Source organism: Protopterus annectens, chromosome 6.part0, assembly GCF_019279795.1.
Source record: "Protopterus annectens isolate FY-2018-M chromosome 6.part0, PAN1.0, whole genome shotgun sequence".
Lineage (NCBI taxonomy): Eukaryota > Metazoa > Chordata > Ceratodontiformes > Protopteridae > Protopterus > Protopterus annectens.
The window spans coordinates 1710137577-1710165327 of record NC_056737.1 but is presented as its reverse complement, the minus strand read 5'-3'; the positions used below and the strand labels follow the sequence as shown (position 1 = coordinate 1710165327).

General features: G+C 40.7%; 1 protein-coding gene across 4 annotated transcripts in view; it reads left to right on the top strand.

Moving 5' to 3' along the window:
• The window catches only part of KIAA2012 (KIAA2012 ortholog), a 971910-nt gene that overhangs the window by 188746 nt on the left and 755413 nt on the right, over positions 1 to 27751 (top strand). The window lies entirely within an intron of this gene.

Below are 27751 nucleotides of genomic sequence, written 5' to 3'. Positions count from 1 at the left end.
ATAGGGTTTAGCATTGAGGGGTAGTATTATGACCTGAAATGGAATTAGAAAGGAGTCGCTGAATCAGTAAGGGGCTGACAAGATACTCCAAGTTTAGAAACAGTATACATAGCTACATACATACACACATATATACATATAAATATTTCAGGCTCAGACAATAATGTCCTTATAGTCTACCAATATCCCAAACAGTTACTCCAATAATAAGTGTTCTGATTGTTCTTAAAAAATGTCTAAAGTAGCACCTGCTTTAATGGAATTTGGTAGTCTATTCTATGCATCAGCTACTCTCTCTCAGAAGACCTTTTCACTTCTCATTTCTATATAGTCTTCTACACAGGTTGTCTCATGATTATCTACTGGTTTTTGATAACCTCAAACATTCACAGTGATAGCTGTCTCTAAATGCCCCATTTACCTAAATAAGGTCTCCTCTTAAATGTCTATATGAGACACTGTACAAGGTTCAGATATTGTAGTTTTTCATAGTAGCTTATTTCCACATTCATGGATTCCCTTGTCATATTTCTCCTGTACTCTTTCTATTTTACTCATGCTAGTTTTCTTACAAGAATTTCAGTTATTCCATATTCGAGTTTGGGTCTGATGTAACTAACATCATAATTTCTGATTTCCTTGACTTATCGTTCTATAACTATCATTGACCTATTGATTGATATGATTAGAATAACTAAAAACTGGATCTGCCCATATACCCAGGTCCTTAAGTGAATCTACAGTTTCAATCACTAGGTGCTGTATTAAATATTCACTTTTCAATATAGGTCTCCTAAAGCTCAAATGCTTAGTTTCTGAAGTATTACATCCATTCAGCCATCCATTCACAGCCCCTTTTCCCATTTTACACATGGACTCAGGGTGTCACTTCAACAGTGACAATCATCTAAATCCAAGGTTTATACCACTGGGTGGCTAGCCCTGCCAGAGCCGTTCTTCCATACCACATGCTTACTCACATCTACAGCCAATTTAGAGTGTCCAATCCACCAGCTTCATGTCTTTTTTTAAGTATTTATCAGCATATTATTTCCCTATGCCCAAATGGTCAATTTAGTCAAGTTCTTTTGCAGATACCCTATCTGTAACATATGTAATCAGTTTACCCATTTTTAAATCATATACATACAGACTGTAGAACACCTCAGATGAAAAAGATACATTCAACACACAACCTAAACAAGTATGGGCCTACAACAGAGTCCTGTGGGACACCCTGACTGTAACCTAGAATTTCACCTATCCAGTTGCTGTATGATACTTGCTATGTCCTATTTGTAAGCTATTCAGTTGTCTGTCATATCAAGAGTACATCAATACCTAGTCGTTTTAATTTATTGATCAGTGTTTTGTGTATGACCCTATCAAATGCTGAAGTTAAGTCTATGTAAATTACAACACAGCACAGTTTTTCACTTATAGATGTTATTATATTGTTAAAGAACATCATGCTACAAGTGATTATAAATCTATTTGAATATATGCATGCTGATATCTGATTTCAAGTCCCAGCCTTTCCATTTCTGACAATAATTTAACCAAAATAACCTTCTTCATTATTTTTCTACAACGTGAAGGTACATTTTTCTACAGTATGAAGGTAAACTTTTTGGATCTGTATAAATCTGGTTTGTCCTGTTCCCCTTTCCTTGAAAATAGGTGTAACAATGCATGTTTCCAAACATTATGAATCTCCCTGTATTTAAACAGCCTATTGAATAACAGATATAATTGTACAGTAAGTTCATAACAAACTGTTCTTAAATCATTATTACTAATTCTATCTCTCCCTGTGCTTTGTTTGGGTCCAGTTTGAGTAGTTCTTTTTTAAAATATAATCTAATTTAATTTCAGTATCTGAAGTTACCTGGATGTTACTATAACAATTTATCACCCTCTTTCTGGAGCCAGACTGCTTTGCATAAGATTTTGTAAATATATTTATAATCTGTTGTGTCTGAGAATAAATTTTAGAATCTGCATACAGTTTATCAATTTGTATGTCTTTACCCCTACCCCATCTTATGTATCTATAAAATATTTTCCTATTATGCTCAATATTTCATATATATTTTCACCAAAAGTTTCTCGATCGTGTCTCACACTATGTTTAATTTGTCTGTCCAGCTTGTTTATTTCAGTTTTCAAACTCGGGTTCAACCTTATTTCCATTTCTCATATTTTTGTCTCTCACCTTAATCAAGTATCATGTTCTTATGGAAACATATCCTCCTGATGTTGTGTGCCTATATCCTGAAGGTAAAAATTTTTTTTTTTTGCATTCACTTTTTCTTTCAAAACTTGTAACATTCCTTCTGCAGTTTTTCCACTAAACTCATCACTCCAACTAGTTTCACATAGTGACTGTTTTTCGTCCGTGAAATCTGTTATTAATCTTCTGTCCATTGGTTCAAATTTTATTTTTGGCAGAATTATCTATCAGCAGTTTAACCTTTACAATTCCATGATTGCTACATATCAATGGTAGTAAAACTTAACATGAAGTAACAATCATTTCCTTAGGAACACAAACAATGTCTAGTATGTTCCATTCCCTTGTAGGCTTTTTTACAATTTGAAACAATTGTTATTCCGTAACATACATTGTAAATAATTTCCTTACTAATATCACTGTTATTTTCCCTCCTCTGTTTCTTGTAAGAAATGTATAAATTCCACTAGGTCATCAGCACTTGACTTTGGTGGTCAATACACTTAAACAATTGTTATATGTTACAGGCAAGAGGCATAGCTGACTCAATCAGCTCCCTGTGCCAATGTCACAAGCCAGCTTCCCACCTCAGGTAGCTCTTCAACTCGCTACATTCAAGCAATTGGATTATTACAGTTGCATCCATGACCCCTCCCCAAGCTAGCTCTTGCACTGAAGAGCAAAAACAAAACTTTCATTGTAACATCCTGAACACTACAGTTACACCCCCCCTCCCGCTGTACTTCAGACAGGATGATGAATGGTCAATCATGCCCTCCCAACACTTTGCTCCCAGGGCAATTTCCCCTCTCATCCTGCCCTAGCTATGCTTCTGGTTCCAGGGCTGTCTTTATTCTCACAGTTACACAACCTACATTATTGGTTTTATCAATGTAGATGTAATAATCACAGGTCTCATAACAATCTTTATATACCTGATTTTTTTTTTATAATGTCTGTTACAGTAAAAACATTTATACCCTGGCAGAACTGGTTTTCAGTCATTGTTCTTTAACCATGTTTCACAAACAATAACAATGTCAGTCTTTTGGGAATGAAACAAATTTTCCAGTAAAAAAAAAAAAAAAAAAAAAAAAAAAACTTTACTATTAATGCTCCTAGCATTAACATCTCATCAGAGAAACATCAAATGTTGCTATTTGTGAACTATTAAATTTCTGACCTGACAAAAGTCCTGTCTTGTGTTTGTCAAGTATTGTAACATATCTGCTGCAAGCATTATTTTCCCTTGTCCTGGCAAGTCAAGCCATCCTGTCTAAACACATGTATGCATGCCCAAAACTAGGCTTGGATACTCTACACATTTCCATGTTTTTTAACAGTCAATTTTTTTCATATAGGTATTTGCCCAAAAATTCTTTTCATTCATGGCGCTCTCCTTTCTATATGTGATTTGTGAAAAATACATCCCAACACCTGTACAATCTATGCTATGTAAGAGGGCTGAAAGTTCCATACTAATAGTCAGAAAGTCCTTGAAGATGTGATCACTTGTAGCAACATGAATACAATTCCATACATCTTTACTTAAAGTTATTCTAAGGCTTTTCTCATATAGGTTCATAGGTGTTTACTAGGCTAACAACTACAAGGGTCTTTTTAAGCCTAGCCATGCATCTCAAATCTATGGCAAGTTCTGATACCCTTGATAAGTGTAAGCATGGGTCTGGGAGATGAATCATTTACAGGTTATCTGTCTGCATCTGAGACATAGGTGCCAAACCAGGGATGAATTTCTGTTTTCCCAGCTAGTTGTCCAAGTTGCACTTGAATTGAGTTAGGGAGGAACTCTGCTTCACATGGATGGGGAGCCTCTTCCATAGATGGGATAGTCTTCTGGGATACATACCTATCTCTCAAGCAGGTCCTATTTATATCACAGGAAAGGTTTATGTCTTTAGAATGGCTAATTCTGCTACTGTTTGTTTTGTGGATATGCAGGAGGTCCATCAGAGTGGGGTCTGACAATGCCCTGTATGCCAGGCATAGAGCTCACCTCAAAAGCTTGAAGGAGACAATACAGGGATAGGACCTTGAGGCAGTCTGCATAGGACATATTACTTACGCCCTGTATTCTTTTAGTGAGGAACCTCTGTGAACGTTCCAGTTGCTGGATATGCCTGGTTAGGTACATACCAAAGGGGGCATTGTACTCAATGATGGGCCTAATGAATGCCGAATACAGTGGAACAATGACTTCCTTGGACTTAGATGCCATACCTTTGTATATAAGTTGCGCAACATAGAATGATTTCCTCATCACTGTAGACATGTGATGATCAAAGGCTAGATTACTATCTATGTGTATCCCCAAGTCCCTGACTACTGGGTCAACTCTAAGGGGTGTATTGTCAATATGATAGTTACCAGGGATGGATGATTTCCCAAAGGATATTATTATGCATTTCTTGGCATTTAGTTTTAGTCCATGGCTCTGTCACCAGTTATTTGCCTGTGTTAGCCCCTCCTGGAGAATATTTGTGTCAGTGTGAGATTCAATGACAGCTCCTAATTAGCAATCATCTGCGGATTTAGTCAACCAGAGACCACTAACATTGGCCGTGACTTCTCAGACGTAAATGCCAAAAAGGAGCGGTCCAAGGACTGATCCCTGAGGGACTCCACTTGTGACTAGCCTCTTTGTAGAGGTGGACTTCCCAGTTCTAACTTCCTGGGTCCTGTCTGTGCTATCCACTGGGTAACCTCTTGAGTTTGTCAACTATGCCGAGTGGGGTATTGTGTCAAATGCCTTGGTCAGGTCAAGGTAGGCAGTGTGAATGATTTTGCCCTCATCTGTTGCTTTGGTGACCTTCTCACAGAAGTCCACCAGGTTGAGTAGGCATAACCTGCCCTTGACAAAACCAAACTGGGTTGGGTCCAGTGTCTGGAGGTTTACAATATCTCTATTGATCATCTCCATGATAATTCTTTCCATGGCTTTACATAGTGAGACTTATGGGTCTGTATTTTCCAGGGTCTGTAGATGGCCCACCTTTGTGCAGGGGGATGACCATTGTCTTTCTCCATTCATGAGGCACGAAGCTTGTTTGAAGGCTACAGTGAAATAGTAATTTCAGAGACCCTGATGGATCATGTTTCATCCTATTTAGAAGGCAACTTGGGATATTGTCTGGGCCCATTGATAAAGTGTTCTTGGTCTTAGAGAGGGCATTAAGGGCCTATTCACTAGTGATAGTAGGGGGAGTTATATTTGATGATATTTCCTGAGGGAAGGATGAGGGGGAGAGAGGAATAAAGCTGGAGCTGAATTTATCAGCCAGGAGGTTTGCTATATCTTCTGGCTCAGTATAGCTGGCTCCATTTACAATGAGCTCTGCACACAATTGTGTATTGCCTTTGAGGTTGCGGACATAGCTAAAGAATGCTTTCCTGACCTAGAATAGTCCCTAATACAGGCTTTACTGAATTCTGGACTTTTGGATAGTTCCTGTGTTGCCCATTTCCTTTCTTGGATAAAAGGAGGATTCTTTGTTCACCAGTGGGAGTGGGGAGCTTAGAGCAGCCTATCTGTCCCTCGAGGAGTGAACCTAGCACAAGAATCTTGTAGTCTATTGGCCGTTTTGGGCCAATTTCTAGCTCTTTCAAGTCCCCCTGTATAAAACCCACTTTGGTGCAGTTTTTGCGCTTGTTCCTACTCAGCAAAGCTCCTCGTGGTCCTGCAGAGTGGTCCTAGCAGCAGAGAGACAAAAAGAGCGACTACTTACCTGATTAAGTATATTTTTTTCTGCTATTACCTGTACGACTGTCCGTTCTCACTGAAAAGTGAGAATATCTGCTCTTTTGCCTGTTTAAAGCTGTTTTACAGTTATTTTTTACCTGCACTTTAAAAGTTTGTCCTGTTTGTTGAATTTACCTGTTGAGTCTACACACTCAAGTGCACTAGCCTGTGTTATATATTTACTTACTGCATTTTCTGCTGTTTGTGAACTAAAAAGCAAAAAAATTATCCTTGTTTCCCACCTTTCCTGACCTAGAATAGTCCCTAATACAGGCTTTGCTGTATTCTGGACTTCTGGATAGTTCCTGTGTTGCCCATTTCCTTTCTTGGATAAAAGGAGGCTTCTTTGTTCACCAGTGGGAGTGGGGAGCTTAGAGCAGCCTATCTGTCCCTGGAGGAGTGAACCCAGCACAAGAATCTTGTAGTCTATTGGCTGTTTTGGGCCAATTTCTAGCTCTTTCAAGTCCCCCTGTATAAAACCCGCTTTAGCGGGGCTTTGTGCAATTTTGCACATAGCGCAGCACCGCTTAATCGGGTTTAAACCATTCTCGGCTCCACAAAGTCTACTCTTCACTTTTTCCCTTAAAACTGCTGTAGCTCTCAAAATAAACACCCTATTCTTAATCTAAAGCCCGGCACTTGCTCATACAAGCAATTCTATAAGTTAGCACTAAAAAGTTAAAAGCACTACATCCTCACATACTCCCTTCGAGTACTCTGTTCCCCATTGGCCCTTTTGATTCAATTATAAAGGAGTTCCCTATACTATTCTAGCATGTCCAAAGGTCAGTTGTCAGTTTCCTGTCCAGTCCAGCTGGTGAATTTGGGAATCTTGAGGCAACGTTACAACTGCCTCATGTACACAGACAACCCTCTCCTCCTCCCAACAAGTTCTAACATATGTGAGAGATGAGACTATATAGCCAAACTGGAGGCTGAGCTGTCTCAACTCAGTACTGGTATAACCAGTCAGGAGGAGAAGGTAACCACACACACCACAATTCCAGTCCCACATAGACCTACCACAACAGCAAACCAAACACATAAACACACAAAAACATACTTGGAGGCTCTAAATAAAAATCTGCCTAAGTAGCAGAGACCTCCAAAGCAGACATCCAAGCAATCGCTACCCCAAAACAGAACACGTGCATCACATAGCTCACAAAGCCAGTGTGCCGAACAGTCACAGCCCTTAAGGCTAAACAACACACCTGATACACTTGTAATAGGTAATTCTATTGTCAGACACACTGACGTCCCGCTCACCAGGCTGAACAAGGAGAAGGTCACGGTGAGCTGCCTGTCGGGTGCTAGGATTCGCCACATAACACAAGCCCTCAGGTCACTCCAAGGCAAGTACAAATATGACTCAGTCATTGTCCATGCTGATGTGAATGACCTGAGACGTACCTCCCTGGACTACATGAAAAGAGACATAGAGAAGCTCTCTGAGCATGTAGCCCAGGCCGGTATGACCCTGACCTTGAGTAGCATCTTACCCTCACCAAGAATGATGCCACAATATAAAGACAAGATGATCAATTTCAAAAACTGGCTAAAGTTTTGGTGTCATTCAAAGGGGATCCAGTGCCTGTCAGCCTGGGATGACATGCTCGACAAGCCACGTTGCTTTGCTAGGGATGGCTTGCACCTGTCACCCCTGGGCTTTCGGATATTGGCAAAGGCTCTTGCCACACCCATAGTGCCTTTTTTAGGCAAGGCTCAAAAGACAAACCCACTTCCATAGATAACACAAGGAAAAAGAAACTAAGGGTAATGCTACTCAACGCCAGAAGTCTGAACCTCAAGATGCACGCACTCTAAGCTCTCCTCAGCATGTAAAACATCGATTTCTGTGCAGTGACAGAAACCTGGTTCAAGGCTCCTGAGAGCACCCCAGCACTACCAGGTTATACCTCATACCATGCTTTTTGGCCCCAAAACTTGGACTGAACCACAAAAGGAGGGGGAGTATCCATATTCATCAAAGATACCCACACCTCCAGGTTGGTGGCACTGCACAAAGCATCAGAGACCATCCATGTGCAACTAACAGTGGGTAAAACTGCCTTTCAGTTTATAGCCTGCTACAGACCACCCTCCAAAACTCAGGAACCTCACTCGGCTTTCCTGAGAACACTGGAAAATATAAAGGTCTCTCCAAACACCATTATATTGGGAGACTTCAACTACCCAAACATAGACTGGGAGCATTACTCAAGCCCCAATACCCTAGCCTAAAGGTTCCTAGAATTTATAAACTCAAATGCTATGGAACAACTAGTCACCACTCCTACAAGAGGGGAAAACATACTGACCTGATCATCACCAACATGGGGACTCTATGCTCCATACCAGAGGTATACCCCTCACTAGTAAGATCGGACCATAAATTAATCTCACTGGATGTCCACATCCCGACCCCACCCCCAGCCCAGAAAACCACAGTGAAAAACTTCTCTAAAGCAAACGTCTCACTCCTCAAAACTGAGGTGGAATCCTTCAAACCCCCCGGGCCAGTGGAAACTAAGGTCCAAACTGCAGAATCCTTTATAACAGCATTCTATGGACACCTCCAGGAATGCATGGATCATGCAATCCCAAATAAAACCAAGACCCAATCCTCCAAAGGCAGGCGTCCTGTCTGGTGGACCCCAGCCATAAATAAACTATACAACAGAAGGAGGAAGCTACTACATGATAGAGCAAAATCCCTAAAAGGGAAGGCATCTCTGATCAGTATTAGCAAAAAACTATGGTCCTCATAAAATCATCTAAGGCCAGCTTCGAGAGAAAAATTGCACAGGACACTAAAGATAATCACAAGGCTTTCTTTAGTTATGTTAGAAACCTGGGTGGTAACTCCCAGGTATGCTCAGAGTTAGTCCAAAATGACAAAAAATACACTAAACCCACAGACATTGCCAACATCCTGGCTGATAGGTTCAGTGCAAACTTCTCCCCACCTCCCCCCCAAAAGAGCAAATATCTATCCCAGCTGAGTGCTGCCCCCTGACATTTCAGATACTGAGGTAAGAGCCGCCCTCTCCAAAGCAAAAAACACAGCATCAATGGGACCAGACGGTGTCCTGGGCTGCATCCTACATGAACTCCAAGAAGAGCTGAACCCCAACATAAAGCTACTGTTCAATCTCAGCCTTACTACAGGCTATGTACCCAAAGAATGGCGTACAGCAGCAGTGGTCCCTCTCCACAAAGGTGGTGCCTCAACGGACCCTGGAAACTACCGCCCCTTGCATACCTTGAGTACCTTGTTCCCCATTAGCCCTTTTTTTTTCAATTATAAAGGAATTCCCAATACTATTCTAGCATGTCCAAAGGTCAGTTGTCAATCTCCTCTCTGGTCCAGCTGGTGAATCTGGGAATCTTGAGGCAATGTTACAACTGCCTCATGTACACAGACAACCCTCTCCTCCTCCCAACAAATTCCAACACATGTGAGAGATGCAACCATATAGCCATACTGGAGGCTAAGCTCTGTCAACTCAGTACTGGCGAAACCAGTCAGGAGGAGAAGAAAACCACACTCACTACAATTCCAGTCTCACATAGACCTACCACGACAGCAAACCAAACACATAAACACACAAACATACTCGGAGACTCTAAATAAAAATCTGCCTAAGCAGCAGAGACCTCCAAAACAGACACCTAAGCAACCGCTACCCCAAAACAAAACACATGCAACACATAGCTCACAAAGCCAGTGTGCCAAACAGTCACAGCCCTTAAGGCTAAACAACACACCTGATACACTTGTAATAGGTGATTCTATCATCAGGCACACTGACATCCCGCTCACCAGACTGAACAAGGAGAAGGTCACGGTGAGCTGCCTGTCAGGTGCTAGGATCCGCCACATAACACAAGCACTCAGGTCACTCCAAGGCAAGTACAAATATGACTCAGTCATTGTCCATGCTGGTGTAAATGACGAGACGTACCTCCCTGGACTACATAAAAAGAGACATAGAGGAGCTCTCTGAGCATGTAGCCCAGGCCGGTATGACCCTGACCTTGAGTAGCATCTTACCCTCACCAAGAATGATGCCACAATATGAAGACAAGATGATCAATTTCAACAATTGGCTTAAGTATCGGTGTCATTCAAAGGGGATCCAGTGCCTGTCAGCTGGGATGACATGCTCGACAAGCCATGATGCTTCGCTAGGGATGGCTTGCACCTGTCACCCCTGGGCTTTCGGATATTGGCAAAGGCTGTTGCTACCCCCATAGTGCCTTTTTTAGGCAAGGCTCAAAAGACAAACCCACCTCCATAGGTATCACAAGGGATAAGAAACTAAGAGTAATGCTACTCAATGCCAGAAGTCTAAACCTCAAGATGCACACACTCGAAACTCTCCTTAGCATGGAGAACATCGATATCTGTGCAGTAACAGAAACCTGGTTCAAGGCTCCTGAGAGCACCCCAGCACTACCAGGTTATACCTCATACCATGCTTGTCAGCCCCTAAACTTGGACCGAACCACAGAAGGAGGGGGGGAGTATCAATATTCGTCAAAGATACCCACACCTCCAGGTTGGTGGCACAGCACGAAGCATCAGAGACTATCCATGTGCAACTAACAGTGGGTAAAACTGCCTTGCAGTTTATATCCTGCTACAGACCACCCTCCCAAACCCAGGAACCCCACTCTGCCTTCCTGAGAACACTGGAAGATATGAACATCTCTCCAAACACCATTATATTGGGTGACTTCAACTACCCAAACATAGACTGGGAGCATTACTCTAGCTCCAACACCCTAGCCCAAAGGTTCCTAGAATTTATAAACTCAAATGCTATGGAATAACTTGTTACCACTCCCACAAGAGGGGAAAACATACTGGACCTGATCATCACCAACATGGGGACTTGATGCTCCAGACCAGAAGTGTATCCCTCATTGGTAAGATCAGACCATAAACTAATCTCACTGGATATTCACATCCTGACTCCACCCCCTGCCCTGAAAACCACAGTGAAAAACTTCTCTAATGCAAATTTCACACTCCTCAAAACCGAGGTTGAATCCTTCAAAGCCCCCGGGCCTATGGAAAATACGGCCCAGACCGCAGAATCCTTTATAAATGCTTTCTATGAACACCTTCAGGAATGCATGGCTCATGCAATCCCAAATAAAACCAAGTCCCAATCCTCCAAAGGCAGATGTCCTGTCTGGTGGACCCCAGCCATAAACAAACTATACAATGGAAGGAGGAAGCTACTACATGATAGAGCAAAATCCCAAAAAGGGAAGGCATCTCTGATCAGTATTAGCAAAAAACTACAGGCACTCATAAAATCGTCTAAGGCCAGCTTCGAGAGAAAAATTGCACAGGACACTAAGGATAATCACAAGGCTTTCCTTAGTTATGTTAGGAACCTTGGTGAGAATTCCCAGATATGCTCAGAATTAGTCCAAAATGACAAAAAATACACCGAAGCCACAGACATTGCCAACATCCTAGCTGGCAGGTTCAGCACAAACTTCTCCCCCCCTCCCTACCAAAAGGGCAAATATCTATCCCAGCAGAGTGCTGCCCCCAGATATCTCAGATGCTCAGGTAAGAGCTGCCCTCTCCAAAGCAAAAAACACAGCATCAATGGGACCAGACGGTGTCCCGGGCTGCGTCCTACATGAACTCCAAGAAGAGCTAAATCCAAACATAAAACTACTGTTTAATCTTAGCCTTACTACAGGATATGTACCCAAAGAGTGGCGTACAGCAACAGTGGTCCCTCTCCACAAAGGTGGTGCCTCAACGGATCCTGGAGACTATAGCCCCATAAGCCTGACTAGCTTGGTCTGCAAAGCTATGGAAAGGATCATCATGGACCTCATAAATAAAGATATTGGGGACCTACAGACACTGGATCCTACCCAGTTTGGCTTTGTTAAGGGCAGATCCTGCCTCTTAAACCTGGTTGATTTCTTTGAAACAGTCACCAAGGCCATTGACGAGGGGAAAATGGTCCACACAGCCTACCTGGACCTCGCAAAAGCCTTAGATACAATACCCCACTCAGGCATTATAGATAAGCTCACCAGCTTAAATATAAACCCCTATGTCACTAGATGGGTTGCAAACTGGCTCAAGGACAGAACCCACATGGTTAGAATTGCTGGAGCCATGTCATACTCCAAACCAGTTACAAGTGGTGTCCCACAAGGCTCAGTCCTGGGACCTCTGTTGTTCAATATATATTTCTCGGAGGTACAGGCCAACACAAAAGGACTGTGGCTGACCAAGTTTGCAGATGACTGCAAACTGGGTGCCATAATCGACACTCGAGCCGACACAAGCATCCTCCAAAAGGGTCTCATAGAAACAGACAACTGGTGCCAGAGCCATGGCCTCAAGCTAAACGCCAAAAAGTGTATAGTCACCCCCTTTGGCAAAAACAAAGTGCCCACAAATTACCACATAGGTGCTAATCCATTAAGTACAAAAGAAGTAATTAGGGACCTGGGGACCCAAGTTGATAGCAATCTCTCATTTGACAACCACATGGCCAAAGTGATTAGAAAAACATTTTATATAGCCCACCTAATCATGAAGGGATTCACATCTAGATCAAGGGAGGTCATCGTGCCTCTTTACTCATCCCTCATCAGGCCCATAATTGAGTACAATGCCCCTTTTGGGCTGTACCTTACCAGACACCTGCAGCAACTGGAAAGACCCCAAAAGTACCTCACCAAGAGGATCAAAGGGCTCAAACAGATGCCATATGCTGCCCGGTTAAAGAAACTCCAGCTCTACTCAGTGGCATACCGCCTGCTCAGAGGCGATCTGTGCCTGACGTATAAAGCCATGTCCAACCTGGAATTAATGGACATGCTGCACCTCAGAAAATCCAAATCCCATCGAGCTATGCGCTCGAGAGACTTGAACCTCAGCACTGAAATAAATAGGACATGCTGGAGGGACAGATTCATAAGCCAGAGGCTCCCTTCACTCTGGAATGAAATTCCAGTCCAGGTTAGGCAGAGTCCCTCATTGACTCTCTTCAAGAGGAATCCTGATGAGTGGATGGGAGATCGCAGATTTACCCTGGGTATCACTTCTGTGTCACTGTTAGACAGAGGCACAGTATACTAACCTCGAAAAAGGGCATAGCAAAATTAGTTTAAAATGGGTGGCGAAAGCCAAACACACTCTGGCTAGGCTTATAAATGCCCTAGGGCAGATAGCCTAGTATGAACCTATGAACCTATGAACCTATAAGCCTGACTAGCCTTGTCTGCAAAGCTATGTAGAGGATCATCATGGAACTCATAAATAAAGATATTGGGGACCTACAGACACTGGATCCTACCCAATTCGGCTTTGTTAAGGGCAGATCCTGATTTTTGAACCTGGTCGATTTCTTTGAAACAGTCACTAAGGCCACTGACGAGGGGAAGGTGGTCCACACAGCCTACTTGGACCTCGCAAAAGCGATAGAATACCCCACTCAGTCATCATAGATAAGCTCTCCAGCTTAAATATAAACCCTTATGTCATAAGATGGGTTGCAAACTGGCTCAAGGACAGAACCCACATGGTCAAAATTGCTGGAGCCATGTCAAACTCCAAACCACTTACAAGCAGCATCCCACAAGGCTCAGTCCTGGGACCTCTCTTGTTCGGTATATATTTTTCGGAGGTACAGGCCAACACGGGAGGACTATGGCTGACCAAGTTCGCAGATGACTGCAAACTGGGTGCCATAATCGACTCTCCAGCTGACACAAGCATCCTCCAAAAGGGTCTCATTGAAACAGATAACTGGTGCCAAAGCCATGGCCTCAAGCTAAACACCAAAAAGTGTATAGTTATCCCCTTTGGCAAAAACAAAGTGCCCACAAATTACCACATAGGTGGAAATCCATTAAGTACGGAAGAAGTAATTAGGGACCTGGGGACCCAAATTGATAGCAATCTCTCCTTTGACAACCATGTGGCCAAAGTGGTTAGAAAAACCTTCTATATAGCCCACCTTATCATGAAGGGATTCACATCTAGATCAAGGGAGGTCATTGTGCCCCTTTACTCATCCCTCATCAGGCCCATAATTGAATACAATGCCCCATTCGGGATGTACCTTACCCGACACCTGCAGCAACTAGAAAGACCCCAAAAGCACCTCACCAAGAGGATCAAGGGGTTCAAACAGATGCCATATGCTGCTCGGTTAAAGAATCTCCAGCTCTACTCAGCTGCATATCGCCTACTTAGAGGCGATCTATGCCTGACATATAAAGCCATGTCCAACCCAGAATTAATGGACATGCTTCATCTCAGAAAATCCAAATCCCTTTGAGCTATGCGCTCGAGGGACATGAACCTCAGCAAAGAAATAAATAGGACATGCTGGAGGGACAGATTCATAACCCAGAGGCTCCCTTCATTCTGGAATAGAATCCCAGTCCACGTTAGGCAGTGTCCCTCACTGACTCTCTTCAAGAGGAATCTTGACGAGTGAATGGGAGATCGTAGGTTTACCCCGGGGATTACTTCTGTGTCACTGCTAGACAGAGGCACAGTAAACTAACCTTGAAAAAGGGCATAGTAAAATTCATTTAAATTGGGTGGCAAAAGCCAAACACACTCTGGCTAGGCTTATAAACGCCCTAGGGCAGATAGCCCATTATGAACCTATGAACCTATGGTCGTCCTTGGCCTAGGAGGCCAAACATACCTCAAATTTGGCTTTGGTAGACTTTATTTGTCCTCTGAGTTATTTGTTTAGTTTGATGAGAGTGCTTTTGTTGTTCTAGGTGCAGCACCTCCTAATTGATTTTGTGATTCCACCAGGGCGGCTTATTTTTTGAGTTAGTTCTGTACTTTTTCCTGGTGGGTACAGCTGCCTCTATGCAGCTATTAACATGCTAGTACAGGTTTTCTGTGAACAGTTCTGTACAGGCAGAAGTGTTCTCGGGGTTTATAGGGGCTTGAAATGTTGCCAGGTTCTCACTTAATAGCAGGAGGTTAGCCTTAGAATAGTTCCTGAATATTCTCAGTTGAGCTGGGGATCCAGGTTTTATTTTTACTTCAAAGGATGCCATTTTGTGTTCTGACCTTACCAGGGAAGGCATTACAGTAGGGGGTGTGGAGCACTCTCCCATATTAGTGAGGACCAGATCCAGTGTGGTTACACCTCAAGTTGGTGTATTGACTATCTGGCCCAGGGAGTTTGTGTTTACAAAATCCAAGAATCTCCATGCGTGTACGTTTGATGTCATATAGGATTCTCAGTTAATAGTGGGGTAATTAAAGTCAGCCATGAGTATGGTATTGGGTTGGATGGTTAATGTTTCTAATAAGTTTAAATACATGGTATAGGTTTCCGGGGTCATAGAGGGGGACCTATAGCTTGCAAGGAAGTGGTATTAGATTTTACCTATGTTGATTTGAACATGGAGCAGCTCAAGTGCATTGTCCTGTTTGACCAGCCTTGAAGTATATTTATTTTTGATGTAAATAGAGACAACTCCACCCTCCCTGCTTGTGAAATAGCTAGTCTAAATGTGTGGAAGGCATTATAACCTTGCACTGTTGGTGTGCTCTCCGCGGCTTTAAACCATGTCTCAGAGACCACACAGACATCAGCATTCTCTAGGGTAAAGAGAGCTTCCGGGGAGTGTAGTTTTTTGTTTAGGCTCCTAGCATTGAGCAGTAATAGCTTTAGATTTTCTTGGTTTTGATTTGGTAATTTGGAAGTACTTTCAGTTTGGCATTGCCTAAAAAAAGCACTATGGGGGAAGACAATATTTCAGCTAATATTCGAAAGCCTAGAGGGAAGAGGTGCAGACCATCCCTGGCAAAGTACCGCGGTCTGTTGACCATCTCCTTCCATGCTGAAAAATATTGCACCACCTTAAAATGACACCAGAAACTAAGCCAATTATTAAAGTCAATTATCTTTTGTTCATATTGTGGCATCATCCTTGGAGAAGGTAAAATGCTGCTCAATGCTAGGCTCATATCAGCCTGATACACATATTCCAAGAGCTCTAGGATGTCTCTCTTCATATAGTCTAGGGAGGTACATCTCAGGTCATTTACTCTCACATGGACTATGACTGAGTCATATTGGTAATTGTGATACAATGACCTGAGTGCATACGTAATGTGGCAGATCTTAGTCCCTGATAAGCAACTGACCGTAACTTTCTCATTACTCAGCCTGGTTTGAAGGACATCAGTGTGTCTCATGATGGAGTGTCCAATGACTAGAATGTTGGATTGTGTGTTGACTTGCCTTATGGGTTTAGAGGTAGAGGCTCTATGAGATTTAGCTCTATGTGTTGATGTGGGTGTTGTTTTGAAAGAGTGTGTTTGGAGGTGCTGAGGGCATTTCATATGTGTATTTTGTCTAGGAGGTCTTTGTGGTTTAGGAAGGTTATATGTAGGTGCCTCATTATATGTGGATCTATATGTCTGCTTTGAATTGTGTGTGATGGGTGCAGCATGTGTACTACTGACAACCTTATTAATATTAGGAGTACTTTTATGTGAGAGCTTTGCCTCCAGTGATGTTGTGTAAATACATCTCTTACTTACCATATCAGTTTGGTTGAGAATTAACTGGTTGTCAGTAAACATGAGGCAATTTCTACATTTCCTCAGGATGCCCATATCCACCAAGCTAGTAACAGAGACAGAAGGAAAGTGCATATCCATGGCAACAGACCCTTTTCTATTGATTAAACTGTTAGAGTGAGAATATCAGTCACTGTCAGGAGTATCTGGTTTGCAACTATGTGGACAGTGCTTGTCACTGCTGCAAACTAGTTGTCCTGTGTGCAACTAGATATTGGAGAAATTTCAATTGTGCTTTTACAGGAAAAAATGTCACTCAAGGTGTCTGAGTCTGTACAGAGCACTGCCAAACACCTGAGAGGAAACTAATACATAGACCCTGAAAATTTAAGGATGAAGTATTTAAGCAGATATTCTGAAGTTAGAAACAGATCAAGCAGTAATTACTGAAAACAAAGAATTAGCTTGCCAAGAATGATAAAAAAGGGGGAGTCACATGAATGGCTATTGCCCTGCTACTACTAATGCCAGTCTCAGCACAGCTTTGCTCTGTTGTGATACAGTACTCTATTGCTTCTTCTCTCACCAGAAGCAAAATGTTAGCACCAATCCCAAGAAGAGAAGCAGGCCACAGCCTGTCTGGTGATCCATAGTCTTGTTCCAGATGATGCAAGGGTCTGGACTTGCAACCATTTTCTGGTAGATGCCTCAAATAGCAACCAGACCAATCAGTTACATTAAGCAGACACTCTCCAGCCAGAAACAGTCAGGAATCAGTGCACTCTGCTCCTACTCTCACCAGCATCAGAATATAAGCACAGATTCCAAGCTGTCACCTATAAAGCAGTTATTAGGCTTTCTGGTGATCAGCAGTCTCCAGGAAATAATGTTACTGCACTCCTTCTCTCACCAGGAGAAAACAGAAGCACTAATCCCAAGATGACTACTGAGAGGCAGAATGTGGGCTCTCCAATAACTGGTCATCTTACAACAGATGCTTAAAAGTAAGTTGAACAATATGTTTTTTCCTAAACACTGCAGTGTGCACTGAGCAGTTAGATATGAAAGTGGGTAACTTAGGTTTTAGCTGTACAAAAAGTTAAGTTTTAGTGGAGAGCCACTACTTTTAAAAGAGCAAGATAGATTGAAAGGGGGTGGGCACTTTTGTATTCTGGTACTATGGAATACAGTAGGATGGCTAATACATTTAAATAGTTGAAGGGGAGTGATTTCACAAAATGATAACTCTGTGCTTACTCACACCAGCCAGTAAAAGCAGAGAGGAAACAAGATATATGGTCAAATTATTTTTGATCCATTTGGATCTCCAATTACAAGTGTATCATTTCTCACCAGATGTGAAGAATCTCCAACTTCTAATTCAGTAATATCTGCTCCATCAGTTGTTACAAAGGAATGATCTTCATCGACATTAGTCTTATTAATCCTACTGTGTTTACTGCTTGTTATATTTACAAGCATGGCATTCTCTTCCAGCTGGCTTTGTACTTCCACAGCTTGAGTCATGTTGTCAACTTTTCCTCTTTTTTCTTATAGTAATGTTCTTCAGTCTTTCCAAGTTCAGTTTTGAATTCTTCCTTTCCACCTGCCCCATGCCTATTTTTCCTCTGTTGGAAAAATGGTGACTTTTTCTGTAGCCTGAAGGTTTTCTGATTGAACAATGTTAGCATTCCCTGTAATCTGTGTGTTACATAGCAGTGTCCTTTTTTTACTATATTTCTCTTCTCATTGTAGACATTAATCATTTTAGACATTAATCATTTTTCTTTTTATTCATTGTTATTTGTAGTGAACTTCTTTTATTTTTAATTTTATTCTATATGCTCTTGAGTTCTCAGATTGCTGAATACTCGTATCCTGAATTCTACAGTTGTTATCAGTAGTATCATATTTAATACGGGCTGAATGATCTTTACTGACAACAGACACTTCCTTTATAAATGTGTTCTATTTGCAGTTTGCCTAATATTATTTATCTCGTCAGCCCAATCATTAATATATGTAACAACAGTTACCCAAACTGTGCCAGTTGTACAAGTGCAATCATCAGTAACTCTAGATTTACTACTAATTATGGTAAGCAACTCATCCAGCTTTTGACACGAGTAACACAGGTCACCAGCATTATCAGGTATTACTTTTAAATATATATAGCATTTAGTGCACTGAACAAGACACTTATGCTTTAGCAAATCATTAATGGCATACTCATTTAAGAAATCAATTTCCAGCTACAAATGAATAAAGAATTATAAAAGAAAAAAGAATCAAAATCAGTTGCCATAAAAATCGTAGCGATCTTAAGTCAACTTCTATGAAAAACTCACACAAACAATATGCAACTAAATACTAAATTAGGTGCAATAAAGTTGTCACTGATCTACCGTACAAGTTGTGAAAGTCACACAAAAGTTGGAATTCCTTTACATCATTGTCAAATGCGTGCAGTAGCTTCTACACACTATCGCTCACAGTCTCACCTCTTTTTAATAATAAAGACCAATAAATCACAAACCAAGACGGGACTGTTTAGATAAACTCTGGATTGTCCACTCTTCATTCTGTGTGAATTTATATCTGATTAGGCCCCTTAGGATGGTTAGAGTTTGCCTGTATAAAATTATATCCCTTTCTAACAACCCCCTTTTTAACAAATAGGTAAAACAACAAAATATAACTCCAAGTAAATCTTCCTGTCTGCCAGCTATCCCTTTCTTCCAACAAACAGTGAACAACAGAGTTAAAAAATAAAATATAAATCAGTTTATATTTTGTTGTTTTACCTATGATTTTCACTCTTTGTGGTTAGAAAGGAATAGATTTTAGACAGGCAAACTCTAGCCAGCCCAAAGAGCCTAGTCAACTTTAAATTCACACAGATTGCAGAAAGGACAATCCAAAGTGTATCAAAAATATTTTCTTACCAGGCAATTCCACACTAAATGCCAAACCAATACAATATTGCTTCTGGATTGTCCTCAGTGCAGTCTGTGTGAATTTATAACTGAATAGGCCACTTGGGGTGGCTAGAGTTTGCCTGTCTAAAATCTATCCCTTCCTAACAACAAACAGTGAAAATCACAGTAAAACAGCAGCATATAAATCAAAGTAAATCTTCCTGTCTACAAGCTATCCCTTATTTCCTACAAACAGTGAAATACAGATGTAAAAAAAATATAGAAATCAAAATAAATCTTCTCTTACCAGGCAATCGCACAATCACAAACCGACACAGAGTTGTTTAAGATATACTTTGGATAGTCCTTTCTGCAATCTGTGTGAATTTATAGCTGACTAGGTCCCTTGGGATGGCTAGAGTTTGCCTGTCTAAATTCTATCCCTTTCTAATAACAAACAGTAAAAATCATAGGTAAAACAGTGAAATATAAATCAAAGTTAATCTTCCTGTATACCAGCTATTCCTTTCTTCATACAGACAGTGAAAAGCAGAGTTAAAAAATAAATATAAATCAAACTAAATCTTCACTTACCAGGCAATTGCAAAGTCAGTTACAAATCAACACAGGATTGTTTCAGATAAGATGCTGTTTCGAGTCTGAGAAAAGAATCAGGATGGGACATGCAAGCAATAATGCCCAACAGAGTGTGTGTTACTGTGTAAATAACGCCTACCCAGGGGCATTATGAGGCTCAGTGCTGCAGGCAGAAGGCTTCTACACCCCTGGAAGGGCATTATTTACACAGTAACACACACCCTGGAAAGCATTATTGCACTTAGAGAAAGGGTTGTCTGAAAAATTGTTGTGTTTTACTTAATTATTTATTTTTAAATACAATAATATTTTTTCATATATTTTTGATGTAAAATAGTTCTGCCACCTAATGTTTAAAAGTTGCTGTAGTGTATGTAAATGATGTAGGAGAAAACATTTTACATCCAAAATAACATTTAAAATATATCTAGATATTTACTTTATTTTTGCCCCTTACTCCTTAGTAACTTTATTTCCTTCATAAAATTCATGCTAACACAATTCCTGTTATTTATGCTACTTTGTAATTTTATAAGAACAATATTTCAAATCTGTTTCTATTTTCGAACCCTTTGTTCCCCCTTTATTTCAGGCTTTACCCAGATTTCTTGAGCTAAGATGTTGAGAGGTATGCAAACCTCTTCACTGCTCCTGCCAGTGGTCAATGATCTCAATCTCTTTCTCATACACGCAAACACTTGTGCTTCAGAAAATGCATGCTAACTCATTTCCTATTATTCAAGCAACGTTGTGATTTTCAACAGCAATATTTGAAATGTGTTCCTATTTTGAGCCTTTGTCCCCCCTTTCTTTTAGGCTTTATCCAGATATATTGAGCTAAGAAGTAGCAAACCTCTTAACAACTGCTGCTGCTAGTGTTTGTTTGCTTTCACTCTTCACTCTCTCTCATTCTTACTCAAACACACCTCGCTTTCATGCATACAAGTAAGCATACACTCATACACAGACAGAATATAAACACACACACACACTTCTTGCTGTTTCATTTAGTTTTTACACTCGCTAAACAGCAGAAGCACTGCTTAGCAAGTGTAAAATAACGTCTCAATCAGTCTTGCTCTCACTCACTTGCAGGCATACTCACACACACACACACACACACACACACACACACACACACACACTTTTTTTAATTTCCGTTTTTTTTTATATATTTTACACTCACTAAACAGCAAAAGTACAGCTTAGCAAGCTTAAAATATGGCGACCGTTAGGTTACTTTTAGCCCGAGCTCCAAGGCAGCTTGCTGCCGTGAAGCAGTGGACTCATTTTTCAGCAGGCATTACCTGTAGATTAACATCCTGCCAGAGAAGTTCATTCTCCAATCAGCATACCAGTTTACTTGTTGTCCATTCTCTAATGTCTGGCATCACATGGCCAGCAAACCCTTATTATTCTGAGGAAATATAATATTTACTATGTAAAACTAGCAAACCTTTTTATTGTAGCTGAGATTACTGAATGTCATCTAATCTGTCAGTGGTTACTGTGTAACACTATAATAAACATATTTACATACAGGATGGAACTAGCACAGCATTAAATACAGGAAAGCATGTTTGATAGCGCTTGTTTTTCAAACCTTGTGCATGCTTCTGAATTTTGGAGCCATTTTGTGGCATTCTTTTTCCCCTTTATTACATCATTAACAAATCTCTCACTTGGGATCATCATGGAGTGAAGTGGGATGTTGAAATGCAGTACTGGGAGTAGATAACATACATCTTTCATTCCTCCCATTTCCATAGTTCCGGATCTAACAGATAAGCTGCAGATCATAATTACTAAAACATTTAACTTATCCTGTCTTTCCTCCTACCGGAATTACGTGATATTTGTTCTGAAAATTCTTTAGAGGTCAGATTCCTGCAGCCTTTATAGGAATGTTGCTTTAACTGTCCAGTACTATGTTTGAAAAAAAAACTGTTTTGCTGGGCTTGCTATTCTGATTCCAAGACTCATGAGTACAAGTCCTGAGATTAGGGGAAAAAGAATGAAAATGCAGGGCAGCAACAAATGATGAACATCACTGTTCTCCTTTAAAGTTGTTTTTTGCAATAACTAAGCCTCTTGTATCCCCGATATGGCAGGCAAGCTGCCTACACCCCCCAATTTATATATAAATATATATATATAAACTCTAACATCGCCATAACTTAGAGAAAAGGGAAACTCCAAGAAACAACAAACTTAGACTTAATACATATTTAAGTCTGCATTTTTACTCATTCAATCTCACTGTTACGAGACTCACACCTATGAGCCTTGGAATATCACTTACAGTTTTCAGTGCGTTTTCTATATGGGTGCTTTTGCTTGCCAGATGTATTACTTTATATTTCACTGTACTAAATCTGTGTTGTCTTGTATTTAGCCATTCAACTAACCTTTTTACATTTATCCACCATATTTTCAGCACCTATCTCTTGCAGACTTTTCCTTAAAGAACCTTGATACCACTTGAAAAGGTTTAAAAATAACTCAATTCATAAATCAGTATCTGAAACCCCACTAGTAGCTCTCCTTTCATCAATGTGAATTTTGTTTACTATTAGAGTTTGTGTCCATTTCTTTTCTACTTAGACAACCCTATGGAAACCTTCATCCTTCTCCAAAGTGGCACCAATGGCTATTTTTGGCCAGAATTCATAAGGCCATTGAAAAAGCTGTCAGATAAACAAGTCAACACTAGGAGAAAGTTTGTTAATGAATCAGAATATGATACCCACAAGTACAATCTCCCAAATGCACCCCACCTTTACGTATATACAAGAAAGCAGTTATTCTATAAAACAGTGTTTTAAACAAATTCCTGTCATGTCTCCAGGCATCACAGGATTACTGATTTCTGCAGATTTTTCCAAGTTGGGAAATTCTGCCCTATGTAAAACAGGACATACCATGACTGCTTAGTCAAATAAATATGTTCCATCTTCCTCTGAATATTGTAGAATTCTGTGATAGTCTGACACATCTAGTATGATAAAAAAAAACAATAAAAACAATTGCAAGTCTACTACTTATCTTTAACATGACTATGAAGTGAAAATAGACTGTTCACAGTGATCAAAGATTTGAATTGTCATGTGAAACCTCACATTTCATAAAGAAATGCCCCACTCCAGGCTTCTAAAGTGATAACCTTACCAGAATGTCCTGTCACAGTGTACCAGATTCAGACAACCCTGCATCATTGACTTGGTAAATGGTTTTACATTCATTGTATAACTCAAACTGCTGAGTTGTAATAACTAGCACTTATTCTTGACATACGAGTGCTTCACACATGCTCTGCTGCATGCAGCACAGTTTTTATTTCATGTATTTATTCACTTATTTATTTGTTCCTTAACTTATCATTTGTTAACTGGGTAAATGAACAAGTTCTCATACCATTTTTAACTACCACTTGGACCAGAAAACACATAGGATTTTACAGGCAATAATAGCTGAGACATAATAAACATTGCAAATAATGTTCATAAACAACAAATATGTCCTCATGAATACTCTTATTAACAACTGTAACATGAGCTGTTGTTTGTTATGGTCATAAGTAGGAAAGAGACCCTCTCCCATATTAACTAATATTAACAATCAGACTCAGGATCCAATAGAAAACTGCAAAAATAAAGATTTTTAAACATTTTAGCTGACTGTTCTGTTCGTGGTTAATATAAACCAAGATATGGAAATGTTAATGTTAAAAAAGAGTATTTTAATTAAAAGAGCCTTCCTGTTGATCTCTTTTCATAAAGCATGCACAGTCCAGTGTATCACATCGCTTTTGTCCCCATTGCCCCCTGCCCACATTGTCGTAATCTTCTGCAACTCTTGCTGTCATTGTTCGCCTTTGACCTCAGTTGTTGCTCTCCATTTCACTCATTCCTCATGCCAAGCTTTTGATGTGCCTTTTTCCTGATCTCGCTCATCTCTAATCTCCTCAGATCATTTATGGCTTTTGGGTTGCAGATGGTAGGAAAATTATGCCTCATACTGACCTTCCTTCCCCCCTCTACTTTTTTCCTCATTAACTACTTCCTCAGTTCCAAGAAGTAGCTTTTGCAATGGCTGGCTGGTTCATTTTCTGTACATTCATTTCCCATGAAGAATTTCCAAGCTGAAACAAAGATTTCTTTTTGATTTATTGTTATCTCTACTCATGTTCTGCCACATCTATACACTTACATTTTTTGCCTTCAAAGTTCGAGGCATGAATACTCCAAATGAAAGATAATGATATGAAGTAGAAGTTTCAATAACAAGCAATATGCTCTCATACAGATATATGCATAAAACAGTGAAAGCTGCAGTTTAAATTTGCACAAAAGTATGCCTTTTATGTAGACTGTTAAAGCATATTTTCAATTTATGGAATACATTTTCTTTGCTGGTAACACAGCTTCACTAAAAATACAAAGTATAGGAATGATATGAGGGCTGTACATTTATCTGAGACCTTCATCAGATGCCTTAGCTCATGGCCTTAAACTCCTGCCCATGGCTTATTTCCTGTGGCATGTACCTTTCCTTCCCTGTAGTCTTCTTTTTAATTATCAGATCTAAAAGATCTTGATGCTGCAGAGGCTATGAAAGCATAGAATGCTTGTATATATCTTCAATTATGTCTTTATAATGCTGAATATCTGATTTTATGAATTGCATGAAGGTAATGAGGAAAGTGCAGAAATTACTAGCAGGGCATCATACAAAAGTCTATATTTGTTTCTAAGGCTAATTCTCTAAAAAAAAAGATCATGCATTTACGTTATAAAAAGAACACAAAATTGCCTGCCCTGACAGAAAGTCAAGTTAATAAAAGCAGAAAAAATATATAAATATTCATATATGTGTGTGTGTGTGTGTGTGTGTTGTGTGAATATATATATATATATATATATATATATATATATATAATTTAAAAAACTGAAGATCAGAACACCAACTTTAATTTTCGCAACACTGAAAATGCCGAAACCTGACATACCCAAACATGAAGCTTTCCCAGGGTAAGTAAACATTTATCCAAACTTAAACTAAATACATACCAAAGTAATTAAAATCAACCCAGGTGGGGGGGGGGGCTACAACCACCACACCCCCGAAACTGTATATCCCAACTCCGTAATTGCACTACTGTACTGTGGAGAAAAGGACATGTTGGGCAAGTGTTTACTTACAATGTATACACGCACAGACATATATATATATATATTTATATATATATATATATATATATATATATAGGTTCATAGGTGTGTATTAGGCTAATGGCCCTGGGGCCTTTACAAGCCTAGCCATAGGATTACCCTGGCATAGTGCCACCTGACCTTAGTTCTCAGTGCCTCTGTCAAGTAGAGCCACTGGTGTTATCCCCGGGGTGAATTTTCTGTTTCCCATCCACTTATCAAGATTTCTCTTGAAGAGGGTCAACGAGGTGCTCTGTTTGACATGTATGGAAGTCTGTTTCATAGCATGGGCAGTCTTTGGGTTATGAACCTGTCCCTCCAGCATATTCTGTTAATTGTGGTAATGTGGTTAAGGTCTCTAGAGCGTGTGATGCGGAGGGATTGGGATTTCTTTAGAGGTAGCATTTCTAACAGAGCTGGATCAGACATGGCTTTGTAAGTCAAGCAGAGATCGCCTCTAAGTAGGTGATATGAGACAGAGAATAGTTGGAGTTTTTTGAGTCTGTCCATATAGGACAAGTGTTTAAGGCGTAGGATTCTCTTTGTGAGTTACTTTTGCAGCCTCTCCAGGTATTGCAGGTATCTAGTGAGGTACATGCCAAATAGGGCATTGTACTCGATGATTGGCTGAATGAGGGAAGAGTAGAGGGAGACAATTACCTCTTTCTTCCTGGATGCAAAACCCTTAGTAATGAGATGTGCCACATAGAAGGACTTTCTGACCACAGTGGCAATGTGGTGATCAAAAGAGAGGTTGCTATCGACCTGTGTTCCCAGATCTCTTATAATGCCTTCTGTGTTCAGTGGACTACCATCGATGTGGTAGTTTATGGGAACTGTGTTTTTCCCAAAGGGGATGATGACACATTTGTTGGCATTGAGCTTAAGGCCATGGTTCTGAAACTAGTCATTGGTCTCATTGAGGCCTTTCTGTAGGATGTCAACATCGCTTAGGGAGTTAATAATGGCTCCCAACTTGCAATCGTCTGCAAACTTTATCATACAGAGTCCCTTTGTGATGGACTGGACTTCTGAGAAGTAGATACGAAATAGGGAAGGACCCAGGACCGATCCCTCTGGGACTCCACCCATGACTGGTCAGCAGTCTGACTTGGAGTCAGTTACTTTCATAATGTGAGCCAGTTTGCAACCCACCTAGTGATATAGGGGTTGATGCCTAGCTTAGTGAGTTTTTCTATGGCCACCTTGCCTTCATCCATGGGAGTTAATAATGGCTCCCAACTTGCAATTGTCTGCAAACTTTGTCAGACAGAGTCCCTTTGTGTTGGCCTGGACTTCAGAGAAGTAGATACCAAACAGGAGAGGACCCAGGACCGAACTCTGTGGGACTCCACTCGTGACTAATTGGCAGTCTGACTTGGAGTATGCTACTTTCACACTGTGGGTTCTATCTGTGAACCAGTTTACAACCCACCTAGTGATATAGGGGTTGATGCCTAGCTTAGTGAGTTTTTCTATGATTCCTGAGTGAGGAATGGCATAAAAAGCCTTGGCCAGATCAAGGAAGGCTGTATGAACCACCTTGCCTTCATCCACAATTCTGGTGACTGACTCAAAGAAGTCAACCAAGTTGAGCAGGCATGATCTACCCTTCACAAAACCAAACTGTGTCTGATCCAGAGTTTGGAGATTCCCTATATCCTTGTTTATTAGGTCCATGATGATGTGTTCCATAGCTTTGCATATTAGACTCATCAAGCTAATGGGGTGATAGTTTCCCAGGGTCTGTAGTCGCTCCTCCTTTGTGGAGAGGGATGACCGTAGCAGTGCGTCATTTGGTAGGGTCAAAGCCTGAGGTGAAACTGTGATTGAACAGGGCACACAGGTGAGGTGCCAGTTCACTCTGTAGTTCATGTAGAACATATCCAGGGATATTGTCAAGTCCCATAGACAGAGCTACAGGTATACATGCTACAGATCACTTGGTTGGCATTTATTTTTGCCACTGAAGAAAACTGAAGTTTTGTTTGTGCAACGGGCTGTTTGTGCAAATGGCAATTTGTATGATTTCTGGTTTGGCTGACAAAGATAAGTGAGTTTGTACTGGGAATGGGAGTTTGAGTGTGAGTGTGCATGTTTTACGGTTAAGGTAAGGGTTATGCTAGGGGATGGATTTTAGTGTGTGTGTGTGTGTGTGTGTGTGTGTGTGTGTGTGTGTGTGTGTGTGTGTGTGTGTGTGTGTGTGTGTGTGTGTATGTGTATGGAGAATGTCTAGTCTAGTGGGAGTGTTAGGGAAAGAGCCGTTAGGGGCAGGGTTAAGTTTAGTATGCAGTACTAAGGTGCAGCAGGGGAGGTGAGTCTATGTCAAGTGTCTAAACTATCAAATGCCTGAGCACAAAGACAGTGAAAAAAAGATTGAATTGAAAAGATTTGAAAAAAAAAAAACAAATAAAAGGAAAAGCATTTTTTTGCAGGAGGACAAACCCTCCTGCATCCCACCCCCCCCCCCCCATA